We start from the raw sequence: 8,093 nt of genomic DNA, 5'->3' as shown, positions 1-8,093 counted from the left end.
CTCCGATAGAGTGATTGGAACAGATACTTCTTTGTCACAAAAAACATTCATGAAGTTTGGTTCTTTTATGACTTTATTATGTGTTAACAGAAAAAGTGATCACATCTGCTGGGTCACAAATATACATACATGGATCTGAAAAAGCAAATCATTGACTTGAACAAGTCAGGAAAGTCACTTGGAGCCATTTCAAAGCAGCTGCAGGTCCCAAGAGCAACAGCGCAAACAATTATTTATAAGTATAAAGTGCATGGCACTGTTTTGTCACTGCCACGATCAGGAAGAAAACGCAAGCTATCACCTGCTGCTGAGAGAAAATTGGTCAGGAGGGTGAAGATTCAACCGAATCACCAAAAAGCAGATCTGCCAAGAATTAGAAGATGCTGGAACACAGGTGTCAGTGTCCACAGTCAAGCGTGTTTTGCATCTCTATGGACTGAAAGGCTGCCGTGAAAGAAGGAAGCCCTTGCTCCAAAAGCGGCACCTTAAGGCTCGACTGAAGTTTGCTGCTGATCACATGGACAAAGATAAGACCTTCTGGAGGAAAGTTCTGTGGTCAGACGAAACAAAAATCGAGCTGTTTGGCCACAATGCCCAGCAATATGTTTGGAGGAGAAAAGGTGAGGCCTTTAACCCCAAGTACACCATGCCTACCGTCAAGCACGGTGGTGGTAGTATTATGCTGTGTGGCTGTTTTGCTGCCAATGGAACTGGTGCTTTACAGAGAGTAAATGGGATAATGAAAAAGGAGGATTACCTTAAAATTCTTCAAGATAACCTAACGTCATCAGCCCGAAGATTGGGTCCTGGGCGCAGTTGGGTGCTCCAACAGGACAATGACCCCAAACACACATCAAAAGTGGTAATGGAATGGCTAAATCAGGCTAGAATTAAGGTTTTCGAATGGCTTTCCCAAAGTCCTGACTTAAACCCCATTGAGAACTTGTGGACAATGCTGAAGAAACAAGTCCATGTCAGAAAGCCATCAAATTTAACTGAACTGCACCAATTCTGTCAAGAGGAGTGGTCAAAGATTCAACCAGAAGCTTGCCAGAAGCTTGTGGATGGCTACCAAAAGTGCCTAATTGAAGTGAAAATGGCCAAGGGACATGTTACCAAATATTAGCGCTGCTGTATGTATATTTTTGACCCAGAAGATTTGATCACTTTTTTCTGTTCACCCATAATAAAGTCATAAAAGAACCAAACTTCATGAATGTTTTTTATGACAAAGAAGTATCTGTTCCAATCACTCTATCAGAGAAAAATCAGAGTTGTAGAAATAACTGGAAACGCAAGAGAGCCATGACATTATGTTCTTCACAAGTGTATGTAAACTTTTGACCACAACTGTAAATGCTCGTGTGTGCGTGAATGTGTTCTATCAGTCCATTGACATACAGCTAGGATGTGTAATTTGTTTTGATGCTTCAGCGCATGAGGGTCTCTTTGCTGAGCGCATCTCGAACTGCAAATTAGTGCACATGCGTGATACTTGAACGGTCTCAACGGACAAAGGCAGTCTGAATGGGCACGCCAAAAAAACAGATATGGCAAAAAATCGGATTTGTGCATTAAGACCTGTAGTAAGAACCTAGCCTATGAGTTGCCCCCCCCCCCCAAAAAAAAACTTCTTCTGCAAAGATTTGGACATCTTTTGTGAAAGTCAAGCAGAAGAACTTCTCCCCTGTCCAACATTTCAGCGACGACGTTAGAGTGCGCTGGGAAGTGGACCCCAAAGGAGACAACGAGAATAACTGTGCTAGTATGCAACGTTTATTTAATTTTGCACGAGGCTCGGAGCAGCACACGTGCACGCCAGGTCGTAGCTGTCAAAAGTTGACGGGAGGTCAATCAGGCGATGGTACTGCTCGGGATCAGGCGTGAAGAATTCTGGGATGGAACAAAAAGTCAAATTAGCCAGGTGTGATACAATATGAGAAATACCTGCATGCTGGATGTGACTGATGGGTATAAAGTGTTGGTCTGGCTACAAGCAGCAATGATGAGCAGGCCTATGAACGTGGCTGATTGTGATGGGTCGCAGCTGTCATCGTTCCCCCCGTCTGGCCTCCAGCCTGCAATCAGGGTGCCCTAACAGACTAGTCGCGGAGGATACAACGTAAGTAGACCCTTAATGACAATTTGATACGTTTATTACTTGATCGCAACTTGTTTTTGTTGTTGTGGTTGCTTGCCTGTCATAAGACAACTGACAGGTTGTCTATTCATGTCAATTAGTTATCATTATTACTAGATCTTGAAGGGAATAGTATCTTTTCTCATATTTACCGTTGGACTGTTTGTATTACTCTAACACACTTAATATAATCAATCAGGGAATAATATCTTTTCTCGTATTTACTGTTTGTATTACTCTAACATACCCAATATAAAATAAATAGCATTTATATAATAGTTTAAGGAAAAAAAGCAGAATATGTTTGATATAATGAAACTTGGAATGATTAGAACTTGCAGCGCCAAGACAACATGCAGATCAGGACGCCTTCTGATCATGGAAGCCTAACGTGTTTGTCATGCAGCTGACTTAGCAAGGTTGACACTGACAATTAGGTGATCTGGCAAGACATCTACAAGCCCACGTCTGCAACACCAAATCCCGCAATCAGTTATTCAGGACAGTCCAGAACAAATGGCGGGACGTCATCTCCTATAAGAAACACCAGCCCGATATCCAACAGATAACAGGCGCCCCTTTGATGCTGAAGCGGGCAAAGCTTTGCAGCGGGCAACAGGCAAAGATGCCTCAGTAACGCTGAGTCAGCAACTGTGACGCACGAACTAAACAGCCCAAACTGCACTAGGAGATAAACCTAAAAAACTTGCAAACACACCCTTCTTCCTGCCCACGGCCCGCCCCGTGAGAGCCTTCAGAAATACCGAATGTTTGACTAATGGTTGTCACTTTGTCTCTGGAGTCTTTTGTTAACTTGAGATATGGTGACCCTGAATCCTCACCTCAGTCTTTGGCCGTTTCGCCTTGCTGTTTGATCACTGTCGACCTGAATAAATTCTCAACTATCGTTTCTAAGCCTTCCTCCAGCTTTAAAAATGGAATCTGTACAAGGGGTTAAGACTAAGGTGAACGCGTGGAGTTTGGCCTTTTGCCGGGTTGACAGAACTGCGCCAGCACGTGTCCAGTGGTTCGGCTGGCGTGATTCCGGCAATCTGGCGAAGAGGTCAGATTCCTTCTATCTATATAACTACTCGTCTTTTTTTGTAATTACTAATAATTATATCACACATTGACTTGGGAAAGAAAGGTTCAGCGAGAAATCACGATGCTAGATACCAACCACTGTTTCGTGATGAGTGTCGAGATCCTAACCGGCGTCATCACAAACCTTTGCTGTGCCGAATAAATCGTCGTCATCTGACGCCTTAGGTTCAAACATGTACAGATTAATTGTTGATCATCTTTCCTGGCAGTCTTTGCCATCGTTAGCGTCACGAAAAAGCGACCCTTAATGCTTACTTTTGGTGGAAAAATCACTGATATCGTTATTGCTGCTATGCTCGCTGCGGATAGTCTTCTGTTGCGTTGGAGATCTTACGCCATACTTCCGGGTTTGGGAAGGGACTATTAAACCTAAAAAAACCCCCGCAAATTATCCTTGCAGTTACGCGTTAATGGCGACATGGTTGTTTTGACGAACCCGTCCAAAGTTTATACTCATAAAATTACACCTTAAATCCGAAAAGTTCTTCAGCTGCTATTTACAACAGTGAGATATCATGAGGTGTGGACTGCCCTCTGATTCTCAAGCTTTTGACAAGCTTTTGACCAGCATGATGAAGGGGTGACTGACTATCGCGTCTGGAAAGTTTTTTTTTTTCTCTCTCTCTTCTGATGAAGCTAAATCGGCATATCAAAGGTTGATTTACAGAGGAGGAGGAACGCCGGATGTAATTAAAAATTCATTTTTAAGGCAGATTTATAAAGAAAAACTGTCAACACAGATGCTGGCTGGCTTGTTTCAAATTGTAGAAATGCACTGATCAAAACTGCAAATAATTCATCTTAAATTGTATGTCTCATTTTATAACTGCACTTAAAGTTCCTTCCTATAAGCCTCTATAGCCTTTTTCGTCATCAACTGTATTCCTCTTGTGCATCATTTGTCTTTTATATATTTGTTTGAACTCATTAATATATTGCTTTTACTCATTTCTCTTAAGTGTCCCGAAAATCCCAGATTCCACTTCACTCAGACTTAATATGAGACCTAAAGAGCTGTCTCAAACTGAAAAATGTTTGACACCATTAAATGAGATAATGCCACAAAGGCAGACAAGGATGCGACGTCAAAGATGCAAGGAAGTCATCATTCATGACAGGGGTAAACAGAGTGACTCATACAAAACTAGACAATTAGTCACACTTATGACACCATTAGAAAGGAAATCCAGACATTGCCCAGATACTGTCAATTATGGAAAATTTGGATAGCGGAAAAACTTAGATTGACACCAGAGAAACTTTTTTTTTTTTTTTTTTTTTTATAGTTCAGTTGCGACAACAAATGGGTTTGACTCCCACTCATCCTTAGCCTGGTACTCCAGACTCACTTCTGTTCCAGCTATTGAGTCTGGCCACCATTAAGCGGATAAACTTTCCAGGGCGGAGCAAGACACAACAAACAGACAGCGGAGTGGACCAATCAGCGACGGGCGGGACGAGGGACTTGCGCGCGGAAGTAATCATATGAGGAGAGCGGAGTTTATTCAACATGGCTCGTGCGAGACAGACTGTTGTCAATGACTTGTGTCGATGTGTTTTTGGAAATTTAAAACAGATTTTACGGTGGATTGGAACATATTCTCGGCGCTCCTGTTCACCATCTGTGTTGTTGTGGAGACGACTTCCGACGCGGAAGAGTGACGTTGCTCGTTAAGAACACGTCACGCAAATAAACGAATCTGATTTGTCGATTGATTTTGTACTTGCTCGAGAGGCCGTTAATGGGCTGGGTCCCAGACTATACTCTCAGTGTTTGAAAAACACAGGGAGAACAGTCTGGCCGTGCCAGGCAAACACTTTTTGATTGACACTGGCAATTTTGAGTCATTTTCAACATGGTGATACCTTGATTTACAAATGGAATTCATTTTGGCATGAGCGAGTTTGTACTTCAAATTCTCAATGAAGCACAGACTGTTGGGAAATTGCCACTCTGTCATGGCTCACAAAAAAAAAAAAAAAAAAAAAAAACTTTTCTGTAACTTGAGTAATTTGGCACATTAAAAGTCAAGGTAGCATTTCAAGAAATTGGCGATTTCTGAAGAGGTTGTGAGGGAACACTTTCATGGCAGTTGATATATATATTTTGGAGCAATTTTGGGTGACTTCATGTTGTTGTTAAGTCACTTTTTAATGATTTTGGAGCAATTCACAGTGCCACTTCCTGTCAATTCTGGGGCATTCCCGTGATCATTTTCTCTTTTCGTGTGACTGCCTGTTAATTTTTGGGCATTTCCAGGTCACCTCCTTTTTAGAGAATAAAGATTATTCGAAATTGCAATTAGAAATAGAGAATTTCTTGGAGGTATTTATATATGGTGCTAAGTTATGGTGCTAAATCAAGGCCAAAAGTATTGTAATATGAAAGAAAAGAAACAATTGGAAAAAAAATTGAAACTGAATGTTTTTTTTTTTTTTTTCTTGAATCAAAAGTAATTTTCTTTTTCAGTTACAAAGTTGTTGTTTTTTTCAGGTTCAAAGATTTTTTTTTCACTTGCAGATCTTATTTTTTCAGTTTCAAATTTTTTTCACATTAAAATATATTTTTCACTTTCACATCTTTTTTTCGCTTTCAGATTGTTTTTTTTTTTTCAGTTTCAAAACTGAACAAATCATCATACTAGTAGGTATTCATCAGAAATAAGAATAGAAATGTTAATGTGTTTAGTCGAAGCCGTGAAAACCATGGCCGGGGAGTTAAAGCTGGTCCTTCACATCATTTTCTTGTGGCCCGTGAAAGTAAGTTTACCTGTGATTGATTGGCGACCACTTCAGGGAGAAGTTCACCTTTTGCCTAAAGTCTGCTTTGACAACCTCCAGCTGCCTGCGACCCTGAATGGGATAAGTGGTATAAAAAAATGGATGAAAGGATGGATGCTGTGTTGAAAGCATGTTTTTTTTCTTCTAGTTTATACATTTCTGTTTACCGTCAATGATATCAATTTATTTCATAAAAATTTCATCATCTCTTTTTGCCCTTGGTTAAAAGAAATCATGCATCAAAAGAACATATCTGTCTTTAATGTTTTAAACTAACTTAAGTTGGCCAACATGGGTTCAAAGCGTTCACTCATTCCCAACATTTTACTGCGAATTCTACCTTCAAGAGCACTTGGCTCTTCCAGCCGCCATTGAAGGCACTGGACGTCCAATCCATTTGAACTGGAGGTCTGACAACAAATAAACATTCTTTCATTCGCTGCTAGCCCTCGCAGTTCATTGCATAAGTATGGCTAATATATTAAATGGGGGAAATTTGAAATAGGCTACATTCCCTCACAGGCCCATTTTGATTTCCTTGCAGATATGCGTATCTAATATTTTCATGCAGTATAAACGGTCCAATTTTTTTCACATCCGACTTAGGTTCCTTTGTATGTGAATGAAATCTGCTGTCTGTCTGACATCTCTAGAGTATAAATACTTATGCTGCATTCGAGGAAGGTGGGAAGTCTGAGTTTTCCAACCTCCGACCAGGAAAAATATCATTGGAATGACACTACCCCAATAGCAGTGTGTCAGACTGTGTGCCAGATACCGCGTCAGCTCGCCAGGTTCACAAAGCAATCACGTCTGCTGAACGCTTCAGTGCGCCAGATGCGGCCGTGATCATCAATCTGACAGCCCAAATGATAGGTTAAGCACTGGTTCGGGGCGGACTGTGATAACCAGATGTGCTAAGAATTTGAAATTTAACGGTCTACGTGTGACATCACAAGAGTGCGCACCCTGAAGGCGGGCATCAACTGTGACACTAAACAGAAGAACACGCAGGATTCAGGACACGTCATCTAGACGCACAGAAATGTTTAAGGTAAGTGTTTTATTCAAAGTTATAAAAGCGTTTTGAAGTCACTTCATGACTGCTAAACAATTTATTCAATCGAGCGTTAATAAAATAGCCTGTGTAACTAAGTGATCTGCCATGTCTGCAAGTTAATTGATTCAAAATTTCGTCAAACCTTTTCCTTTTATCCCAGGCAATAGTAGGTGGTTTTATTTACCTGACATGTTTCGGCGAGCATTTCCGCCTTCGTTAGAGGGTCACTGATGTTGGTGTGACGCGTCTTTATCAGCTGATGGATGAAGGCGTGACTCACCTGTCAGAATGACAGGCAAGTCACACCCTCTGCTGCCCATTCAGTCTTCCAAGATGCTGTTCCAGGTCGGAGAGAGCATGTATGCCCCCTCGTGCCTGTTGATGGTCCTCGGGTCCCGCTTGCGGATCTCAATGGCCTCCCTGATCCAGCGCTGATGTTTGTTTGCTTCGGTGCGGACACGCATCCGACTCTGGCCTTTTCCCAATCCATGATGTGCTTTTCCCTTTTGAAGTGATCGGTGATGGCTGATTTGTGATATTCTTGTTGTGATTGTTCTTTTATTGCCCTTGTTTGTCTCATTGTTGTCTCCTTTTCACATTCCTTCTTGTGTTCTGTTTTTCTTGTAATGAAGCTCCTCCCTGTCTCCTCGATGTATGATTTATTGCATGATTTGCATGGAATTTCATGTACTGAGTTGTATTTGTTTTCTGGATGGATTTTGTCCTTTGGGTGGACCAATATCTGGCGGAGTGTTGTGTGCAGTTTTACCGGTGTGTTTATGTTGTATTTTTTCATAACCCTTTGTATAAGTTCCGTGACTCCCCTCAAGTATGGCAACGTCACCATATCTCTGTGGTCTTGTTTTGTTTGTTTTTTCCTTCCCCCCTGTGTTGTGTTCTTGTTTTTGACCTGTCCTGCACCTTTTTCTATTGCCCACTGTGGATACTGACACCTTTTTTAATGCCTGTTGTATATGTTTTTCTTCCTGTGTTCTGTCTTCTGGGTCC

General features: G+C 41.4%; 1 long non-coding RNA gene across 1 annotated transcript; it reads right to left on the bottom strand.

The window, feature by feature from the left end:
• Positions 1-1,769: 1,769 nt before the first annotated feature.
• On the bottom strand, positions 1,770-7,520 carry LOC130927594 (uncharacterized). The gene is made up of 3 exons (XR_009066456.1): positions 7,270-7,520; positions 6,015-6,097; positions 1,770-1,893 (listed from the first exon to the last, which is right to left on the bottom strand). It is a non-coding gene; the product is annotated as an uncharacterized LOC130927594 (long non-coding RNA).
• Between the last annotated feature and the right edge of the window lie 573 nt (positions 7,521-8,093).

This window comes from Corythoichthys intestinalis, chromosome 12 (assembly GCF_030265065.1).
Source record: "Corythoichthys intestinalis isolate RoL2023-P3 chromosome 12, ASM3026506v1, whole genome shotgun sequence".
Taxonomy (NCBI): Eukaryota; Metazoa; Chordata; class Actinopteri; order Syngnathiformes; family Syngnathidae; genus Corythoichthys; species Corythoichthys intestinalis.
Note: the sequence above shows the minus strand (reverse complement) of the source record. Positions and strands in the feature narration are given on the sequence as shown.